The sequence below is a fragment of the Stegodyphus dumicola genome, chromosome X1 (genome assembly GCF_044657685.1).
Source record: "Stegodyphus dumicola isolate Sdum_Otavi_A_Nest chromosome X1, ASM4465768v1".
Lineage (NCBI taxonomy): Eukaryota > Metazoa > Arthropoda > Arachnida > Araneae > Eresidae > Stegodyphus > Stegodyphus dumicola.
This window is the reverse complement of record NC_140780.1, coordinates 14,730,760-14,754,891: the sequence shown is the minus strand read 5'-3', so window position 1 is coordinate 14,754,891 and position 24,132 is coordinate 14,730,760. Positions and strand designations below refer to the sequence as shown.

Sequence of the window (24,132 nt, the reverse complement as noted above, 5' to 3'; positions counted from 1 at the left end):
TGTTATCTAAGACAACCGTTATTGCTTTGAAAGAAGCTCATTTTAAAACGGACGATTAAAATAACAATCCATATGTAAAAATACTGCAGATTTGCCATAAAATAAATCTTGATCTGATGAAACATTTTTATTCGAGAATTAATAGTATATACTTAATAAGCGGTTAACTAATGAACGAAATATATAAAAAGCACAAAATCAGGTGCCATACAAAGCTTAGATTTGGTCTGTCCACACGGATCTGATTATTCAGTATTTCAGCTTCTGAAATGATGATTTTTAATATTTTCATTAGAAGGTCAAATAATTTCGATAAATATACTCACAATTTCTTGAACACAATTGTTTGCATTGAACACTTTTACCGATTTAAGGACAGTTTCCTAGAATTTTAGTATAACATGTAATTTAAATATTTAGTTATTAAAAAGAAAATACTCCATCACTCAAAGGGCGACAGAGAAGTAGGGGTTTCGATTGCCAAATCCGTATGATGACTAATTATCATCCACTACATCGGACATGTTCCGAATTACACCACGAAGGCACGTGGTAAGGAAGGAGAAAATAACCTTGCAACCTTTTTTTTAAGTGATAATTACGTGTCCACCTAAATATAATTATTGAGTATATCTAGGTCCTTCGCTATTGCGATGGAGTCAGTACACTTTCAGTGGTAAGTTAACATGTCTGTACATATAACTGACACAACCAAAACCCCAATCTTGAAAACTATACTTTAGTTACAACACAGAACGATACAAAAGAACTATACAGAATGGAACTCATTTTTGTTGCTCGCATCATAACCCAAGGAAATGAAAAAGCCACATGCTAGACCACTACCATCAGAAATATTGTAATTTTTCCCATTTTACTTCCATGAGTTGCTAGTTAATATGAGTACTGCATTTTTTACATTAGTTAAGACTTGAAAGTGTGGGTCGTTCAAATATCGCGCTTTTTTTTTTCGTGAGTAATTTTGGGTGTAAAATTTCATTTCAAACAGCCAAGTTAAGCTCTAAGTGACAGCAAATGGCATAAGTAATGAAAGTATCAAATTTAAAAAGTGTCTAATAGCTACCTAAAATTTATAAACTCACTTTCTCCCATCCACATATATAATATAAATTGCCCCGTTCACGTTATCAACACCCGGCGCGTATTAGTTTGCACAGGAGCACAATATGGAGGCACAAATTAACCATCACTTGTAATTTTAATATTTACTTTTACACAAATTAAATGTTGGTTCTTTTAATATCTTGCACATATTATTTTTAAAAAATGTTCTGACGCACTGTATGAAAATCCATTTCGTTTCATCATTCGCCGCAACGGCCCACCAGCGGCCGAGCGGTAAAGTCGCTGAACACTGGTAGTTCGGTCCGAGGTTCGAATCCCGCGAACGGGCTGGCTGCATGGGCGTTTTCGTGGTTTTCCCCATGTGTAACGTGTATACGAGCCAGTTTCCCTTAGAAAGTCCTCCACGAAAGGCATCCCTCCCCTTAGGCAGATAGCCCTAGTGTGCTTTGCCATAATTGAATACACCACCACCACCACCATTCGCCGCAACGAGCCTTCACTTGCCTTCACTTGCCTTGAATTGCGATGTAGGAATGTCTTCTTCTCGTGGCCGCAGCAAGCGCTCTTATTTGGCACATTTCCCGTATTACCGCGTAGTCTTAGCCCGTATTACTGCGTAGTCTTGAGCACGCATATCACGAACATACACAACTATTTTTTTTCTAAGTTCGGAAACTTGCATTTCGAACAACGAAACGTACGTCTTGTTTTATTCGTTGCCGCCAATTGATCACGCTGTTTGCTCCAGTTGCGCATACACTTTTCGTCCACCTTATATACTCTTTCTGCTGCTCTTTTTCCATTTTCCTGCCAATTTCCTACAACTTTAAGTTTAAAAGCCGCTGTATGTTTCCATTTCAAGCACGCTACTTGCTAACTACCACGAATTCCAAATGATACCATAAATGAAAAAAGAAAGCTTGAAATATGAGAATACTCCAAGGAGGAAGGACGGGAAAGTAATTTCATTACAAAACAGTATTTCCTGGAAGCCAGTGTGGTGAAAACCTGTTCGGACAGCCTTCATTTATTATCGCGTCTGCCGAGTGGATTGCTGGCACCGATGTGCCTGAATAACAGCTGCACTAGGATGCAAGGAAATTCTCTGCTTTCCATCCTGGCGCCAACCAAAGACAAAACAAATGCATATTCTTTCTTTAAAGATGTTTATTGACTAATGGGTTAGTTAGGTTATTTTAATTACGGCAAAGCCTCTAGGGCTATCTGCCTAAGGGGAGGGATGCCTTCGTGGTGGACTTTATTGACTAATGGAAAAAGGGGATGTTAAAAAAGTATATTTTAAGTAAAAAATTCTTTAGTTTTTGGAGTGCGGACATTGTACGAGTCACTTTTTTAACATAAATTTTATCTGTAAAGTTGGGGTGCGGGCATTAAACGAGCGCATACGGTAGCATTTAATAATTACTTGTTTTGTTATTGTGCTAACAAGTGAAATTAGAATTTTTCTTGTTTTCTGTTTTGGGCCACATAAGGGCTATATTCTATACTTCACTAGACATTAACTCATATATGTACGGAACAAATGTCTGTCTTTTATTCTAAACTATAGAAAACTACATGAATTTTAAGGTCTGAACCCTGTGAAATTAATTTCCAGTCGTGCCATTTACCCGTTTTCTTCCCATAGAAAAACAAGCATTGTTAAGATAAATTCTTAACAAAGCTGATACTGTTTATGAAGTTTTAAGATGAAAACTTTTTAATTGAATAACTTGTTTAGCATCGACTAGTGTATTTTAGATTTTCAATTTGAAAGTGAATCCATGGTATGGTATTTAAATGTGTTCCTGATCTTATCTGAATTTTTCCGAAGTAATATAAAGATAAATGGAAATAAAGAATGTAGGTCAATTAAGGAATGAAGCTAATACTAGTACTTAGCTTGAATTAATTTTTACTCTGTTTAAAGTATCTAGTACAACAAATATTGTTTAACTGTTTTTTTTTTCTGGATTTTACATTGGAAATTAAAACTGAATATTGAAGACCGTAGTAAAATAACACTATCAAGTGATTAGAGCACAGCTTAAATAATTTCCTTTTGAGCAGTGCAGTTTATCAGAAGGAAATTTCATTCAGTGAGATTTTAGATGATATTTGCCTGCTAAACTGGACGTTTTGTAGTTATTATGGATAATTCTTCATCTTGAAGAACGTTATTGATAAGTGACTGAAAATCAGAACAAAGCACACATTACGTTTAGCTTATATTCTACAGCTCCAGACACTTGAAATTAGAAGAAACTGCACGAAATATTTCGACACTTTATCGGACTGTAGAAAAGTTAATATGTGGGTGAAAGGACAGGACATTATTATAATGTTTATCCTCTAATTTGCTCATATTTTAGCATTTTTAAGACGCTGTTGTAAAATTTGAAAGTCTAGATGTCTGAAATAAGGCATGCAGATACCAGATATGACTAAACCGTTGCATACTGCTGAAAACTAACACGCGATTTCCACTTGTGATTTTGAAAGCTTTTGAGATAAATTTCATTGGGTTTTTGCATGGGAATTTGAGTTTCTGTATCTTTCATTCCCCTTTAGTGATGTAAGATCGCTTATGCAGTATGTAAACAAACACAATCGGTCATGTGGGAGTCAAGTATCAGATTTCAATCCGCACTACCTGCCCTATTTCTTTTGATTCAGATTATTAATCAGAAGAGATCTGAAATGCGTTATCAACGGAATTGTAATCATCCTCTCGGGCAATTAATATCACCCCGCAAACCTGTCCAAATGTGCAATCATTTCAAATCAATCTGACAGCGTAACATTTATCTCGTCTATTAAATACAAGAAAATGATATATATTTAATAGCTCAGACTTGAATAATGATTTGTTTGCTTTAGAAAGAGCTTTCTCTCAGGAAAAAAAGGAAAACCATTTGTTACAGTGATAAAGACTAGAAATCCCATCCCTTTCTGCCTTCTGCGCCTCTTCCCTAGCTATTCTAGACCTTTCCAGTTTCTTGTTATCATGAAGATTATTTAAACTTACAATAGCTCTAGGACTTTTGAAACCATATTAACAAAATTATCAAGTTTCACCTGTTCTTTTGTACATTGCATTCTTTGACAGGAGATTTAAACATTTTTAAGCAAAATTTTCGTATTGCGTTTTTTCAACGCATAAAAGGCCTTCGAGAATTTGTGTCTAGGCAGTAAATATTACATTTAAATAAATGTATAGAATATCGCCTCTCAAACGACCACTTCAGAAAGCGACCAATAGTTCTGAGATTATAAATAAATATTGATATTAAGCATTATTTCTCTAAGACGACCATCTCTATATAAGACCAAAGCTTCTAGAATCTTGGATAGTCATCAGAGAATTATGTTTACTGCGAAATTATCGCACGACTGTAATTCAATATCAATAAAAGATCGTGCCATTGAAAAAGATTTTCCGTCCTGTAATTAGGGGAAAAATTTTTCCCTTATGAGATATTTCTTCCGCTTTCCTAGCGTGTCTTTATGTTGTAATGGTACTGCACGCTGGGCCGGTATTTCAGAGGTCCGTGGTTCGATTCCCGGCGAAGGCGGTTGCTAATTTTTCACCTCTCCGGCTTCCCCCCAAAATCGTAATGACTCTACAATGGCGCCCGAAATAAAAAGGTGTTGGATAAGGTATATCCACATCCAGGATTCAGTGATTGGGTCCCCCTAAAAAAAGTCGCCCTTTTAAAAAAGGGAGTATATAAGGTATTTCTCCCGCCTTCCTAGTGTGCCTTCGTGGTGTAGTGGTTTTGCACGCTGGGCCAGTATTATTCCAGAGGTCCGTGATTCGAATCCCGGCGAAGGCGTTTGTTAATTTTTCGTCTCTTCTGCTTCCAAAAAAAATAATCCTAATGTCTCTACAGTGCCGCCCGTACTAAAAGGATTGTGGATGATGAATCTCTACACCCAGAATTTGGTGATTGTGTCCCCTAAAAACCCCAGTCGCCCTTTAAAAAGAATAGTATATAAGGTATTTCTCCCGCCTTCCTAGCGTGCCTTTGTGGTGTAGTGGTCAGCACACTGAGCCGTTATTTCAGAGGTCCGTGGTTCGATTCCCGGCGAAGGCGGTTGCTCATTTTTCATCTTTCCTGCTTCCAAATTACCTAATGGCTCTACAATATAAATGAAGCTAATTGAAATGGGCACTGGTAATCATCCCATTGCTTGACTGAGGGTTTCATTATAGTTCCGTTCGTAAATTATTGCAAGATATTGCTTAAATGCGAATTTGTTTCTTACAATTTTTCACAAACATAACTGCAAGGATAATGCACTCTCAAAGGAAGTTTTATTTCGATCTTGCTTGACTATAGAACACAATGTTTTGTCTAATGTTTATTGGAACTTCGGAGAAAGGCCTTTCTTTTTACGAAAGGCCCTACTGTTAAAAAAGGCCCACTAAGAGAGAAAAATGTAATATTTCTCCCTTCTAGAATAAAAAAGGAATCAAAGAATCTAGGTGATGTGTAGTTTTGAATATCAGGCCGCCCAATATGCACATCTAATAATTTGACTCTGAAGTCTTCAGATGTTTTTGAATCGTACCTGAGAGTAAACAAAGTTAACAGGTGCCTGCTGTAATTTGTTTTGTATGTAAATCACTTATAATTTTATTTTTTTTTTTAATGTTGGGCACTCGAAATTTTTAAGCTTTCTCCACTATTAAATGCCAGAAGTGGTGGTCATTTTTATTATGAAGGTACTTAATAGGTGGCCTTCGTTGCCTCCTATGAGGAGACAGACAATTTAGATCCATGCCTTCACCAGGATTTGAACCCAAGCCCTTCGGTATTGCAGTACGTTTCCCTAACCACTGTACCGTCTGGGCTACAATTAAACGTTTATATTTGTACTTATAAAAATCGCATGCTACCAACAAACATAGGCCACAATAATATAACATAATATGATATCTATAATGTTATAGCCCGGACATAAATTATGTAAACAAGAAAATAAAAGTCTGTTTTCAATGTGAGATCTGTAGCAGGATATTCTTTCATTAATTTCGAGTATCTTAGTTAAATATCTTGCGGAACATAAGGAGATCTGTTTCAATACTGGGTACTGTAATTAAAAGATGCTCTTCTACGCAAGCGTATAAGATCGTCGGGGGGGGACGTCATTGTTTCTATTGCAATGCGTGACTGGAATACGGTTAAGGTTTTTGGGCGCTCGAAGATATTCTTATATTTTGATAAACTTTTAAAAGTATTTAAGAAAGGGAATAAACTTTAGACATAAAATCAGATAAAACACGATTTGTAATTTGAACTATTTTCGGTGAAATTTAACTATCTTATCAATATTTTCTACAGGAGGAGAAATGTTAAAACAGTTTTACTTTGATGAATTTATAAAAAACATTTCCAGATAAAAGCTGCAGTAAAGTAACTCTGTCTCAATAACTTGAACAACATTATATATATGAAGTAAAATTTTTATACATTTTTTTTTTGTTTCTAACGAATATGATGTTGCTATTTCTCTTCAGACATTGTAATTTATTATTATTATGTTTAAAAAATTTTACTTAATAAATCTATTTTTTTGTTTTTGAAAATTTCTGCTTATAAATTTTGTGGAAGAAAATATAAAGAATCTCTATTTTGAATTTTACTTTCGTTTCAATTTCCTCAAAAATACTTTCGTGAATCTCGTTTTCTCAGGTTTTGGGCACATTGTGTAAAATGTATAATGGGTAAGACATTATACATTGCACATAAATTGCATTTTCCGCTCTTAATCATAAATAATGTTTCCATTATTTTAATTGTTAAGTGATTGAGTATTTGACAAAAATACTACAACAGTTGTAATTTTAGTATGCACAAATCCAATAAAAAGTGAAAGCTCCAAACCACTAATGTTATGCCTATTTTAATTTTTTATTTACTATTTTCAAAAACAATAACTGCATGGAGTTCACCTGCTTTTGTTTGGAAGGGGCCTTATACAGCATTCTGATATTAATATGATGACTCTTTGTTGAAACAAAGTAGCTAGAATATTCAATTTGTAATATTTTGTTAAACTTAAGTAATAATCTGTGAATGTTGTGGTATTTTGCTATTTGTTATTTTTAGTTTTATCATTGGCGAGAAATGGAAATAAAGAACTATCGTTCAACCTAACTTTACAATACAATATGTGCTAGAACTGAAAAATTTAAAAGTTAGTTCCTTTAAAAAAATTCTTAAGCTTTTTCTATCATCAGACATTGTTTTAAATGCTGTTTTAATATCAACATTCCTGACATTATTTTAAATACTTCTTCCTTTTAACAAGAGTATTACATTTCACATTTAAAAACCATGTGATTCGATTAATATATTATGAAATTTCGTATAACTATAGATTTCTCATTTCAGTCTCAGAATTTTACAAGAAATTTTATATCTGCAATCAGTGCGGTACACATTTTACAGTTTGTAAATTTTTGTTTCAGCGATATAATGTTAAACCTCGGCTCTACGTTTTCAATTAAACTGGGATTTTGAAAATTCTTCTAAGTTTTCAAATTTAAATTTACCGTAATTTTAACGACTTATTCATATATATTCGTTAGAATATTGCATCTATCAAGCATCTACCATCTACCAATACTACGTCTACCAGGAGAAAATTAAGAAGGTAGAGAACTGTTTTTACAGTTTATTTTTAGTTATTAAGTTTACTTTGGAATGTAAGTATAAAAAATCAACAATATCCATACCAGAATTCAAATTGAGGATCCCCAACTACTAGGCGGACGTGATTCTAATTATACTCCGAAGGCATGCAGTAAGGAAGGAGATAATTTCTTACATTCTTCCAATGTTAAGGGCGACTAGAGGAGGATGGTAACCAGTCGCCAAATAATGGTGATCAAAAATTATCATCGACTCCATTTATAGTCCGGGAGCCTCTTTTAGAGTCATTAGTTTTATTTCGGAGCGGGAACATGAAAAATCAACAATGCTCTAGCCGGTATTCCAACTCTGATAATCTTGATTGATAGTAGGACGTGCTTTCAGTTACACCACGAAAGTACGCTTTAAGGAAGGAGAAATTTCTTTACAGATCTGCTAAAGCACTCTTTTGTTAGGAAGGTGAGGAAACTTGAAAACTGAACCCTTTAAAAATGAAATTCATTGTTAATATAAAAGTAAACTGCATTCAGCATTTATCCTGCAAAAACTTACCAAGGAATACTTTTATAATAGACACATAGCGTTGAAAAAAACAAGCATATGTGCCAAAGGAATTTTATTATAGTAGACATCTATGGTATGCATCTCTGGTTTTAGGTATAAAACAGGATGCATAGTATAGTTGATAAGCATAGAAAAATAATATGGATTTAAATTTTTTGGTGTATTGGTGTGTGGTGTGGTGTATTTAATTATGGCAAAGCACACTAAGGCTATCTGACTAAGCGAAGGGATGCCTTCGTGGAGGACTTTCTAAAGGGTTAAATTTTTTGAAATGCATAAAAAGTAAATGAAATAATCGATAGATTTGCGAAATTCTTTCTCTGACGTCTATTACTTTATGTAATAAGTTAAAACATGTTAATTAACAAGGTGTATGTTTTAGAACTTTGTGGTATTACTCGTAGCCATGGTAAATTATAATCAGTTCCAGCAAAATAATTATCAAATTAAGCTAGATAAAACATTCTTTTGGTTTGAATCGATCTGAATCTAAATGACGGGCATTTTAATCCAGTTATCAATCCTTTTTAAGCTATATATCAGGTACACCGACAATAAAAGTTGAAGCAGTCTGTTTGAACTACTGATATGGAGCTAAAGTAGGAAGAAGTATCGGAAGAGATCTGGCATCTGTTTACAATGTGAAAAGATTTCGAAAATCTAGATAGAGTTCATTCAAGATAGTTACAGATCATGTAATATTTGGAAGCATTTCGTGGTAATATATGTTAAAAGTAGTAATTATGAAAATCTAGCCGCTTCGTCTGGCTTTTAAATGTACCGGAAAAATGCCTAAAGGGAACGCTAAACATTAAATTTAAAAACTGTACATAATTTTACCCTGCAGAACAATTTTATAAAAAGAAAAAAAAACCCCACAAATTTCAATAAAAATGTATTACATATAAAAAATTTCAATGTAATAAGCAATATCCCTTAATACAAATATTAATTATCCTAATAAATAAATTAAGCATATTACCGTTGCCTTCTCTCGACAAACGTCCAGTATCCAAGATAAATATTTCAACTACAGTCTCTAGCATTATGAAAGCTCATTGAATTTTAGATTTCTTAATATTCATTTGGCTGCGGGCGGCATTAAATCTGCATTCTAAATACTTCTTTCCATAAATTAACTTGAATTTTAAAGGGAAATATTAAATTTCTAGATTTCGGCGATTATGGGTATGCTGTGTCAGTGGACTACCTAACTGATATAACTCGTTTCCATTACAACCTTACTTGGGTAAAAATTTGAACTAGGAGACCTTTCTTTATAAAATTCTATTGACTTTTCCACAGTATTAAGTATTTCATACTCATCATCTTTGTCGCATATGTTTAATATGATGACAACGTAAATTTTTAAGTTATTTTAGTTATCTGTTATGAATATGTGTATTAACTACACATTGCTCAGCTCTAAATAATTATTTTATATATAGTTGGTTGAGTAAAAGAGTAATTAATGTTTCATTTTATAGTTCATTGCGTAACATTTACTTTTTATACTTTTTTTACATTTATATGATTCATAATAAATTTAAGAAGAAGAATATAAAAAGACTACATTATAAATGTGTGTACGGTAATGTGTAATTTATAAATTGTAATTTGCCAGAAGTATGAGCATGTAAAAGCGAAAAAGCAATGCCAGATCTTAATTTTGAGTATGATATAAATGCCATAAGTTCTTGTTCAAAATTTCTTACATCCGTCTTCATCTAAGTTATAGAATCAAAGTCAATCAAATAAGTTATAGAATAAGTTATAGAATAATCAAATAAGTTATAGAATTAAGTCATCTAAGTTAAGAAGTTTTTCATATTTCTTTTACTGTTGAAAAGGTCTCTCAATTAACTGAAGTTTAAATTTCTTTGCAAATTCAATGAAGTTAAACTTTTTTTTATACTTGCATTTTCCATCAGATAAATGATTTCTAAAAGTCAATATACAACAGTTTATCAGCACATTTTATTTTCCTAACTATGTTATTCTTAATACAGTTTATAAATGCGTAGAAAGTTATTTTCCATTCAGACATTTTCTTAAAAAAAGGTAAGTTAGACAGATGCTACGTTTTAGTCAAAAAAGCGTTCAAATTTCTTAAAGTTACAAAATTTGATGAAAGGATCATATCTTGTCACTAGCTAAGGAAGCATTATATAACAGCCAAACGAATGAATTTAAAAACTTACAGCCTGGTACTATAAAGAAGAGTTTATCCATTATACGAGTAGGCTTTAATATTAAATTGATTGCCTTTCACATGCATTTTTTTCAAGTAGGATACCATTCTGAATTCCTATTCTTCTCCGTGAACGAAAAAAATTGTTTTTAATTGAGTGCATAAGAATTACAAGTAAATATCATAACGATATTAAAATCAATTTATTAGTGCTAAAATTTACGTTAATCATACGTAACATTTATTTCTCAGGGACTAATCAGTATTTAAGCTTTCCAGTTCCTATATTTATAATAAAAAATTTATTTCTCATAAAAACTTTTTATTACAAATATGAACTCTAAATTTTCTCATTTTTTTACTTAAGAGAAACTACTCAGACTTCGGATATAGCAGGGATTTGTATTAAAGCAGTAGCATATTACTGAATTTAATGATCAGCATACTGACTCAAGTATAATATGTTCTTTTTTCTTTAAAACTATCTTTCTGAAACCCGTAGTTATTTTATACGTGCAGCCTAATATTTAAAAAGAACATTTAGGAAATTTGTCACTTATCCCTTAAATTTAGATAAAAACAGCACACATTTACTTAATTTTACCAAAAGATAATGTAGACCATTTAGTTGCATAAAATCCTGAGCATATGAAGCTCATTTATATGGGATGCAAGCCCTTTTGCAGAGCCCTTTCAAAAATGCAATCTTTTTGCAAATGTGGTATTTCTCATCTGCAACTGTTTTTTTTTTAACTTTATATTTCCTGATTTAAATCCCAGATTACGTCCAATCATTTCCTAGCTTCATGCTTTCTCATTAAAACTGATTGAGTATTTGAACATGGCAGCGAAATTATTTTCACGTTTTCACAGCACAATTTTTCACTGTTTAATTTTCCGGTAATTGCTGATTCACATTTTTAAAATACATATTTGGCTACAGACAGCGAAATTTAATTATTTTAAACAAATGAGATAATAGGTATATCATATAAATAAAATTTTACGCTTAAAAAGAGTATCATGAATCTTGATATGATTCACGAAAACAAATGAGTGTTGATTCTTATTTGCATGATAATACCGAATCAGAATGTACTTTTGTTGCCTGTGAACTGATGAGCATAACAGAAATGTAAATTGAAAGAACTTATACATGAAAATAAATAGTTATGTATTGTACAAAAATTTTTCGGAAATTATTCTCTTACTCTGAGACGCAGTGCTTTTGCTTTTACATATATTTGCATTTTTAATTATATGATTAGTTCTTCCTCTCACAAAACCTTGAGGTGTCTCCTTAGTTCTGTCTGTATTTACCTTGCAGCTATGATATCATTATTCAATGTCCGCGCGATGCATGCACATTAGTAGAATATACAATGCAGTGCTATTTGATGATTGATCTATAAATTTTGTTTAAAAATTTATCTTCAGTTTCTCCCCTTTCTATTTTTTCCTTACAATAAATTAATGTAAGCACGTCCCTCAAATATAGATAAGAATCACTTAGTAAAAGTACGTCAAAATATTAAAACATTATAGTTTGGGTTAATCAAGAATCACATCTCTTATTTCATTTTCGTTAAATTCTGTATTTATTTTTACAATATTTGTCAATATTTGAATAAAATGAAATAGTTACTTTTTGTTGTACTCTGTGTAAATACACTGTAAAGTAATAAACTGCTTTCCGAAAAACTAAGATTGATTTACCAGTTTTTCGTGCGAAATGTGATAAAATGGATATCCATTAGATTGCAATTGCGTTAAAGTAATTTATTACATCTGATGGAATAATCTAATTTATATTTTGAATGATTTATGCATGGGAACGAAACAATTTAACAGAATGTTTCATTGATATACTCGTAAAGGCCAAAGCAAGTTAACACAGAAAGGACATCAAGGTATATTTGCACACAGTATATGGCACAAAAGAAAAAGAATGAAGTAGAAAATTAAATTTTAAGAATTTTTACCGTTAATTATTTATTTTATGTCATCACGTTCGGAACACCCTGGGTTCATGTTCTGTTCATTTAAGAATCTTACTGTTGAACTTTACTAATAAGGGAATAAGCATTTAGGTCGATTGCTTACTATGACCGGGGGAAAAACAATAATAACTAAAAAAAAAATAATAATAAGCATGGAATGTGATGCCGCACAGAGGTTAGTGACTTTAACTACCGTACCGAAGGGCTTGATCTCGAATCCCGAAGATGTGGTTTAATTGAGTATGCCAAATACACTAGCGCTAGCTGCCTAAGAGGAGGGTTGCCTTCGTGGATTACTTTCTAAGTGAAACTAGCTTGTATACATATTACGCATGCGGAAAACTATAAAAATGCTAATACAGCCAACATCTTCTAATGGATTTGAACCCAGGTTGGAACTACCAGTACTCAGCAAATTTACCACCTGGCCGCTGGTGGGCTTTCAAATCTCGGAGAAGGCCTGGATATTGTAAATGTATCGTGTCTTTGCAGAATGGGGCACTCTAATTATACGGCGAGGTGAACGTCCTCTACTGAGGTTTGTTGGCTGAGGAATAGGGGTGGGAGACCCTTGGGCTGCCCCCCTCGGGATGCTCTTCCTCAACATTAGGGTAGACGGAGCGCTCCCAAGGCTTTTGCCAACGACAGACGCAAGCTTGTACTCTTTGTCATGATAAAATTCGTGGGCTTGTTGTGTTTAGGTCAAACAAGTGAGATTAACTGCAATAACAACAACATGGAATGTGATTCTTGGTGATTGAATGAAATGGAGATAATCAAGTGCATTGACATTTTACATTCTCGTACTAATTGGAATTTACATTTAAAGGTCCGTACAAAAATTACAATTATATATATATTACCTGTATCTTTTCTTTCCTAAACATTGCCGGCAAGAAAACAGTATGTAACAAAAAGACCAAGCATCTTCATGTAAAACTTATGACCATTACGAAAATATTCATGAAAATGTACTGTATTCTGAGCACAAACTATAAAACGATAAAACGAAAACATAAAAAAGTGCGAAACAATGTCTGGCACTTAGCAAATTATTATACACCCTGTCACAAAAAAAATATATGCACCCAGAATAAATCGAGCTACAATCACGAAACTCAGCAGGAATGTAGTCTGGTAAGGAATATGCGAATGATTTAGATTTCTGTACCAACGTGACAAGAGTAAGCGCGCCATGCGCATATGAGTCGTGCATTTGGGAGAGTTTAAAAGTATGATTACTCGTGCTCTTGCTCGTAATTTAAAATTATGAGGATTTTTCTAACACAGTTTTCATTCATGGAGAAATGTTTCAACGTAAGCAGAAAACAACAGCATCGAAATTGTCCTTTTATGAGAAGCAGTAAAAATTTGCTTTAACTTTGTAAGGTACTTTTGCCTTCTTTCCGCCTGCCTTTGTGGTGTAACGGTAGTACACTCAGCGCGTATTCGAGGGGTCCATCTTCGAGTTGTGGTGGTGACATTGCTCAATTTCACATCTCCTGCTTAGAAAAAAAAAAAAAAAAAAAAAAAAAAAAAAAAAACACCTTATGACTTTATGACTTTACACAGGCGCCCAAACTAAAAGGTGGTGGACAATAATTTGTTCCCACCAAGATTTGACGACAGGGTCTCCTAATCCCCAGTCATCCTTTAAAAGGGTGTGTGTGTAAGGTGTTTTCTCTCTCCTTCCAGCATGTCTTTACGGTGTAACGGTATAACACTCATCGCGTATTCGAGAGGTCCAGGTTCGAGTCCCGTCAAGGGCATATGCTTATTTTCACTTCGCCTGCTTCCTAAAACCTAATGACTCAACAACTTAATTAATTACCTTTTAATAAAACAACGTGTATTGGAGGCAAGAGAACTAAGACATCATTTTGATATATATTATTATCCAAATTACACCTGAAAATGAAGGTTTACCGGTTAAAATCTTTGCTAGGTTTTGCCATATACCTACGCTACAATCGCTAGAGCAGTGTTTATTTTACCAACGGTTCAATCTATATATAGTCTTAGAATATTTTTGGAATATGCTGTTAACACGCTGTGTGGCAAAAACGTTCACGTACCGCGAAATAGCAATGGGAAGTAATGATACATGGCATGCAACACATCCCAAACCCATCTATGCACGTCGTGAAACGCATTTATGGCTCCAAAAATGGAACAGCTTGACAGATACAAAGGCTCGGCGCCTGCCTGCCTTGTAAATTCGAACAGATTTTCATGGTTAAGCTTTTGGCTTAGTCAAGGAGAATAATTCGGATTTCCTCCGCATGATGTCACGTGCAATTAAGGGAGTTCCAGAGACCATCTGAAGTCGAATTAGGAAACATCGGAGCGATTAAAATATGAGACGCTGTTGTTAGCAGTTGCTCTAACATGCCGTCCTTCAACGGGTGCAGGGCAGCTAGACGTCACCAAGAACGACTCCAGGCACTAACCGAACCGCAGATACGGCTAAATTTTCCACCATCCAGCGAACGCAAATCACTGGACGATTACTATTGGATGGAGTATTGCATAATCGGAGCCCCCTTATGATATTAAACTTTAACGTTGGTTTATCGCTAGCAATGTTTCCTGTGGTCTCGCGTTTGGGCCGCATGGAATGCAACGGTCTGAAGTCGTATCGCTTTGAGCAATGAATTAGTGTCCTGACTTGTCATGGAGACTGCAGCATCCATGCGTAGAGGAAACCAGGCCAGAGTAGCTTACCCCACATTGTTATATTGTTGAAAAGAGGCATAGTTCCATCATGCCTGTCGTTATTGTGTGGGGTGCTATTGCGTATGATATCTAGTAACCTTTGGCAATCCTGCGCACCAGCCTAACCATCCGACGTTGATGACATCCTGCGGCCGTTTGCAATACACATGATTCGGGCATGCAGGAGTTTATATATCAACATGACAATTCCCTTCTTCACGCAGCGCACATCGCTACAGCCATTCTCCCCAACATGCCTATCCTCCTACGGCCGTTTCGATCGCATGACATTTCCCTCATTGAGAACATTTGAGATATGGTGGTTCGTCGGCTTCAGCAATTTCAAAACGTGTCTGAACTGTGCAGTTGAATCGGAATATCCGTCAGGATTGCATTAGACATTCTCCATGACAGACCGCATTTTCGTAGGCTTTAAGGTGGTCCTACGCTACATTAACTCTTAAGATTCTGGACTGATACTGCTGCTATAAATAATGTCACTGATTCTCCAGGTGTTCTCATATTTCCCTTTTTGTTCTCATATTTTCCTCCACGTAGCCTCCCAGCTGGTATAATGGTTAGTGACTTTGTCATATCGAAGCCTGGGTTCAAATCCCCATGAAAGCATGGATATTTGTAAGTGCATGATGTCTGTGCATCGAGCCGAAAGTCCTCTCAAAAGTTCTATGGTAGGGGAAAATGGTGTAAGACCCCCAAAACAGACCCCGAGGGCTCAAAAGTGGGAGGAGGACTGTATCTGTACTACTAATACTGAAATTATGGTGTTTCGCCCACTTGCCTCTGCCATATTCTTAATGAGTTTCATCGTGTTCCACCTCTTTCTCTAGGCGCGCAAATCATTTTGCAGCAGACGGTATATTTATATAAAAATCTCTTAAAGAAGTGCCATGATTAAAGTCACAAAATTTCATTAATAAAAATAAGTATTAACAACAACTGCAGCTGTGGACTGGTGACATTGCTTTTCCCATTAGAAGATTTCCCTGTGTGAAAAAGTTTCTGAATAAGTCTTTAAATTTCTTTTTAGTTCGATAACCTTGTAGAGTCATTAGGTTCTTTTTAATGCTGAAAGATAAGAAAAATGTTCAGTGTCCTCACCGGGACTCTAACCCGGACTTCTTGAGCACGCGTGGAATGTCATACTGTTATACCACGAAGGCATGTTGAAAGGAGAGAGAGAAAGTACCTTATAACCTTTTGAAAAAAATGATTTTAACAAGTTTGCCGGTTTGGCGTAGAGGGTGAATTACAAAGAGCACTGTCATTTGAGTACATCGGCTGAGAAATGAGAAATACTTTCTTCGTGGCCAAAAACTGCAAAAATAGGGAAACTTTAAAGCTAATGTGTTGTGCATTAATACAGCTACGATAGTTTTAGTTCTATATGTCAAACCAACTTTCTGAACAAAACGTCATAAAATTAAAACAATTAAGAAAATCTTTGTTTAGCGAGTAAGAGAGCTTTGCTTACCTTAAGTAGAAAGAAAAACAATCTTCTCATAATTTAAATTTGAAATGTTGAAAAACGAACTTGTATAGACTCCAGAGTATGTCCGAAGACGGAAATTAAAATGGCTTAAAGAAAAAAAAAACTGAGTGACTATGGTTCAGATACAAGGCTTAGAGTGAATTTTCTCTTGCCAATACATAGCTTAGTGAACGTTCGATTTTACGCTTCTCAATTTCATTATACAAAAGAGTCACTGATTTATTCCAACAAAAATTTTATGGTTTTACTTCTACTTTCGTCTGCTCCCACCAGGATGCAAATTTAATTACCCGAATTAGAATTAAGAACAGAGTTCTTGAAATGATGATAGAGCTTTTGGCAATGACCGCTGATCTTCTGCGTACTATATGCACCCAGCAGTTAGAATTATCTTAATCGGCTTTAGCGTTTTGTTAACCGTGTTTGCTTACATGAGTAGAGGGTCTGAGACAAAAGTAGAAGAAAAGACAATAGGACGTGTGCAATGCCATACTTTAATTGCTTAACCCCTTAACTGCCGCGGGCGTATATATACGCCTTGCTCAGCCGATGCGTTAACTGCCCCAGGCGTATATATACGTCCTTCCAAACTGCTATCATTTGCTTTGCGCTGCTACACCTAAAATTATTCGCAAAGTTAACGCATCGGCTGCGCATCTGGGCGCATCTGGGGTAGTTAACGCATCGGCTGAGCAAGGCGTATATATACGCCCGCGGCAGTTAAGGGGTTAAGCTTTATTTTGGCTCCTACGTTTTGTTAAACCTCGTTACAAGCGTGACATATCTTGTATTACACGATCTGTGTAGTTTGTTAAGTTCTAATAAAAAGATTTACTTTAAAACTTCTTCTGAATTTGTAGTTATGTTATTTATCTGAAAGACTAAGATAGGGCGATAAGTATACACTAAGCAAGAATTTAAATTCAAAGTACTCAGGTTCCAAATAAAATATTTTTTTCATCTTTAAAGTGAGAACATCAACAGTTCAAGATGAAAACACTCATTAACTGTTTGCTCTATGCTCACCTTTACAAAGATGAAACTCCATTTAGAATCCAAAAACGGTTTATGACTCTTGAAACCCGATGTTTTATGCAAATTTTACGTTCTTTAAAATTCCTGAATCATCAGAAACATGAGGAATTAATCAAAGTACCTTCTCTAACAAGCTTTTCGAAAGCTATAGTTTTTCGAAGTTGAACGTTCCAAGTTTGAAACAAAATTTCATAAAGATTCTGTACTGCGGTCAGATTCACTTTAATAGTCCCCAGATCCAAAAGAATTTCCTTAGCAGCTTAAAGAAATGGCTCACCGCTCACAAAGGACAACCTCATTTTGTTCCTTGGATCTCAATACTGTATCGCCTTAAATTCAGAAAACCCCTTTAGCCGTCCATAATCCGTGGAATTTTCAACAATTTTTTCAGGGCCAGATTTTCATATCTAATGATTTTCTTCTCTTTAATAGGTCAAGAAACAACTTGCTAATTGGGACTTTATTCATGGGAGAATGGTGTAAAATTTTAATTTACTTGTAGTTGAACTAAAAAATATCACATAACCAAAAGGGCCATAATACGAAAGCGGTACTCATTCCTTAAACTTTACCCCATGTATCTATGACCAGCTGTTTAAAAGATATTTAGTAGTGTAACTTACCCCCATACTCTGTAGTAAGTAATATATCATTTAAAATTGCAGTTGAAGTTTATGCTATTAGCTTTAAAAGCCGTTTGTTTGGTTCAATTTGAAAATGAGTTTTCCCCAGAAATAATGAGCTTTAATGATTAAAACATTACTGTGCAACTCATTCTTGCAAAAAACTGTTCAACCTAACAAGACAGTGATTTCCGCTTATTAATCTCCCTACCAGTGAACGAATTGGTTTGGTGTTTGCCCATTATATGGAATGCGAGCTACTTTCCCTTATAAAGTCCACCCTAAAGGCATCCTTTCACGTAGACAGATATCCGTCGGGTGCTTTGATATATTCAGATAATCTAACTAAACCTAAACTAAACGCTTGGTAACCTGATTTCGAGAAACTGGAAGAGTTCACAAGAAGGACTGAAGTCGCCGCTCGTCCATACCGAGTTCGAATAAAATGGACGATCTCAGGAATAAAGGTTTGCAATTACCAACAAAGTGGATGAAGAAGATAGCATCGCAGTCTGATTTATGCCTTGCAAAATAATGCTGAGTCATAAAAATTCATTCTGCTTGGAAGAAACACATCTATATCTTAAAACAACTTTTAAAGTTAACAGTATGAACTGCAACTTAAATTTCAAGTGATATATTACTCGCAACAGAACAAAGATGTCGTCCACTAAAACAATTTGCTATTAATATTCCTTCTGAAATTTTCACGTCTTTTGAAAATTTAATGTGTGCGACCTTTGGATCGCCCTGTTTATATAGGTATGCTACCCTAACCTGTAGCTGGAGCAAAATATAAATATTTCTTCAGTTTAGTTTAAATTACACATAAACCTATTAAAGTATTTTGGAGTTTAACTATTTTTTTTCTACTTATACGGAGAAAACTGCTGAAATATCGTCAGCAATTTTTAATCGTAATAACCTTCACAGAATACTTGTATACTTGTTTAATGCAGCAGGTACCAATTATTTCGTATTCCAGAACACTTAGATTTTTAGACCTATCCCCCCTCCCAATTCTCCGCTATTTCCTGTTCCTTACAAGACTCTTGTTTGCTAAGGTAAAATACTAATATTTTACCGTTTCTTATGAATTTTAATTTATATCCGTCTCTAGATTTCTATTTTCAGCCAACATAAACACTTCCTTGCGAGTGTTTGCTGCTTTCTCAATATTTACATAAGCTATGAATTTTCTCCAATGGTGATGTCAGAAAAGGGGAAATGAGCATTCATATGAATCATAGATGTCTTAATACGAATCTAGGAATATAATGAGAAAATAGCCCATAATTCGGGGAGAAAACGTGATAAATCAAGATTCATTCTGGTAGTAAAAGCCTATTTGGCGAAAAGCGTGTTATCAAAGACATAAAACAATCTATGAGTGCCATCGTAATTACTTTGACTCGCACGCTACGAATTAACTGCTTTTATTCCCCCTCAAATCACGTTTTATCTCCTAATGAAAGGTTCCGTAATTATCAAAAGTTTTTAAAACACTTCCAAGCTTTGATGAAATTTCAGTTATTGAGTAGAGAATCATTTATCGCTTTCTCACGTTAATTGCTGAAACGGGGCTCAGTTTTCCCTACAGCTCTAATGAAGAAGTCAGGATTATAGATAATTATTTTTTGACGGCATTGGTAATTGAGGCACCCGGTTCAACTGCCATTATAATTAGCAGTTTATTTTTCTTAACGAATGCGTATTAATCAGATTGGCTTGTTTCTTGATTTCTTGGATACATGTTCACGAACGTGGAAATGGGGTTGATTGTAATTCAAGGGTATTTGGTCGGTGACGCTGCCTAATTGTGGGCTCGCCTACGCCTGTCTAAGTGTTTAACATAAAATACCCTTTTGCTGTAGGATATACCTTTTTTTATCTTTCACGGTTGACTTTATTTTCATACACCCAATAATTTCCGTTACTACTATTTTGTGTCATTCCCAATGTGTCATCAGCGTTATTAACAGCTGTGAAATAATTTTTTATATTCTAAATGCCACTGTGACGTGATATTTCCCATTTAGTTGTCAAGAAATTTTAGTAACTACATCTTTAATTAAAAAATTTGAAGTAATTCTTTCTTGCCATTGGGGTGAATATTCTTTCAGAAGCATGCGTTTTCACACCAATTTCTTCATAACTATATTATTCTTTCCTTCGAGTTTTTATCCAATATATTTAGCGTCTAAGGATAATTTTCATGGTTATTTATCATACTTGATTAGCTTGGTAAAATTTTTAATTAAGTATTCATAGGAAATCAAAATAGCTATCTATTCGAATTAACTGCTTTTAACGCAACAGTCTAAATTTTCAGTGATATATTTTTCTTCAGTAGTCGTTCAATATAGTATATGAAATAATTTTAGTGCAATTGATTTTTGTAGAATTATCTTCCGAGAACTTATTTTCTGGGATTTTTTTTTACTTAATATTTTATTGCATGAATATAACTTCGAAATCATTTTGTCCCTAATTGTTATTTGCCTTTAAAATTAACGCCTGGATTGAAGTTTACTTACTTAAGTTTGATTACTTAGTTTGAATTTACTTAGTTTGATTTATTGAAGTTGTCTCTGGCTTCTCTTAAATCAGTCTCAGGTTTGTAGCAATTGCAATACATCTAGTGGAATTTCCAGCAATAGATTTGGCTTTTTAGCCATACGACCTCTGTTGGGCTGCTCAGAAATAGAATTTCAGAATGCAGAACTTAAAATTTAGTTTTCATTGAAGATCCTACTGTAACCATTTGTTATACTTTCGTTTTAGACAACTCAGTTTCAGTACTTTATTTATCAAGAATAAGAGAGCTGAAAAGGAAGGAAGATATTCATTGTAAAAATTAGCACAAATGAAAAAGAAGATATCACTAATGGCAGTTCCGTTGGAGCTTAGTTTAGGATAGTTTCTTGTTTATCTGTGTTAATGTACACTGAATTTATTTGCTTATACTGTATGAAGTTTCCGAAATAAGTTATACGAGTATAGTTTCAAAATTGCATTGAAAAAGACATTTGTATATTATAAAATAAGTTCTTTGAATTACTTTTTTAAATTTCCGTCATTCTTATTCATATTATTTAATCTTGTGACTAGCAGGTTTTAGAAAAAACCTGTTTTAAAAGCTAGTTTATATAATATATCATTCACCAATTTTCATATACCTATACTATTAGCTCAGACCCACCAGCGGCCGAGCGGTAAAGTCCCCGAACACTGGTAGTTCGGTTCGAGGTTCGAATCCCGTGAACGGGCTAACGACATGGGCGTTTTCGTGGTTTTCTCCATATGTAACGTGTTGATACGAGCTAGTTTCCCGTAGAAATTCCTCCAGGATGGCATACCACCCTTCTGTGTAGTGACTTAGGACGGAACGCATTAAATAATAAATTATACTATGAGTTCAGCTATTTACGTATATCTATCTAGCTATCTAAATATGAAACTCAAAAGTACTCATTTTAATTTGGGTACTTCTAATTTCTTTCTGAAAATAGTAAAAGCTTTTTCTAAACTGTGCCTCTGGAAAACTAACCTGCACTATTTGACAATTGTATTTTATTCTTAGCCAATCGCCGTTCAAAACGTAAACAAAAGAATTCCTATCCTATACATAGGCCATGCGTGATGAATATTTAGAAATGTAGTTTTCCGATTTCCATCTATCTAATGCGCATCATATTTGTGTGGCAGCAATGTCTCTCTAAAACTGCTTGACTGTGACTAAGGAATAATTGGTATATTCATCTACAAAATTATTACAGTTAAAAGAGTCAATAGCATTCGAAACCTCCGTATTTATTCAGTATTTGTTTTAGGCAATTTTTAATTTATTACTGAATAATTTGAATGTTGTTTCAGGATTTATTTGCGATACTTTTAATGTTGTTTTTATATGTTTGATTTAAGGCATTTATTGAGTTTTGACAAAATTGTGGATACAGTTTAAATATGTCCCCCCCCAAAAAAAAGACCAAATTTGTGTTTTCTAAAGGATAAATTCACCTGTCCAGTATTTGATCCTAAAAAGGATCTTCCCGTGAATAAGGGTTTCGTGTTTTTTGAAAAACGATGTTGTGGAAAAGGTATTTCTGACAAAGAAAAATGAACCATTTTTCCAGATTTTTAAAAGGCAAGACTGTATTTTATATCCGCGAATGTGTTGAAATTGATAATTAAAATGCATTCAAAGACATATTCAAGGGGTGCACCACTTTTTGGGATTGGATGAAGAAGTCCTTGCTTGTCAGATTTCAGAGATGATAAGGTGCAAGTCAAACAGCTGGAAATAATTTTTTGAACCAATTTTTTTAAAGTTAATGTATGTAAAATTCACAAGAAACATTTGATTCGGTTTTTGTGAAGCAAAATGACCTTGTAAATGGGCTTTTAGTATTACTTCTTTCTGCATCAGGTGTCGGACGACTAAAAGTTCTGTATCTTTAAAGTTTACAGAGAAGTTCTTTTCTGAGAAAAAATTCGTCGGAAAGTGTAGATTAAATAACTGATTTAATTTTAGGTATGAACTCATCTTTATCTTGTGCATTTTTTTTATCTTCTCAGTGACATCAGTTGAGGAAGTAACAAAGACAGGGTAACGACTTAAAATATCTACGTGTTTCATTTACTGACAAAGGCCTATGACAAACTTCATAATCAAAGTCCTCTAACATCAATGCCCGTCGAACAATATTAGCTGGTAGATCTTTTTTGTGCATCGTTTTTTGAAAGACTATCTGTTATAATTTTAAATTTTGTACCCAGAAAGTAGTTTCGAAATTTCTTTAGCGCCTCGTTGGTGGCGAGAACTTTGAGTTCATAACCATGATGTAATGTGAGGGGCTCAGCCCGGCCCTCCTGGCAGACTTTACGTCGCCCTATGGCCTTTCGTAACTATGATATTTTTTTTATTGAGGTGTAGTTTTACAACAAAAGTAACAAATAGGGTGAAATTGTTCATCATCCGATTTTTGCAAAAGCACAGCGGCAACACCTAAAGAACTTGCGTCAGTGGGCAGTTCGAGCGGGAATCTTTGTTGAAAAACGTGGATAACTGAGTTTTGTGAAAGAATGTTTTTGAGTTTTTGAACTACTTCTACTTTTTCAGAGCCAAAATTAAATTTGATATTTTTACTTAGAAAGTTACTCAATGTTCTAGCAATCAGTGCATAATTTGGAATAAATTTTCAGAAGTAATACCTTAAGCAGAGGAAGGTTTGGACTTGTTTAGGGGTTTTAGTTGCGGATATTTTTGGACAGCTAGTACTTCAGACTGAGAGAGTTTAACTGTTCTGTTTTCGATGATGTAGCCGGGGAATTAGAATTTTCGTTGTAAAAACTGACATTTTTTTTAAGTTCAACTCAAGACTATAGTTTGCAGCTGTTTGGAGAACTAAGAGTAATTTTTTTAAACCTTTGATTTCGTCTCTTGAAGATCCTTTATGTAAACAATAAGAATATTATGACGAATGAGATTCCGGAAAGCTGCATAGACAAATCGTTGAAAGACGCTGGCACTGGTCGACAAACCAAATGGAACGCGTAAAACCTCATATTGTCCTTCAAGGTTCGTGAACGAAGTGCATTTTGTGCTGTTTGAGTCCATAAGTATGTGAAAGAATCAATTTTTAAGGTCGAGTGAAGTAGAAAACGCAAGCTTTTTGAAGTTTAACTAAGGCTTCTTAGATTATTGGTAAGAGAAATTTATCCTTTATCATTTTTCTACCGAGTT

At 34.3% G+C, this 24,132-nt stretch overlaps 1 protein-coding gene and 1 non-coding gene across 3 annotated transcripts in view; both read left to right on the top strand.

Moving 5' to 3' along the window:
• Positions 1-24,132, top strand: part of LOC118197295 (uncharacterized) — a 307,554-nt gene that overhangs the window by 106,516 nt on the left and 176,906 nt on the right. The gene's annotated exons all lie outside the window — the stretch shown is intronic.
• On the top strand, positions 5,111-5,183 carry TRNAN-GUU (transfer RNA asparagine (anticodon GUU)). The gene has a single exon. It is a non-coding gene; the product is annotated as a tRNA-Asn (tRNA).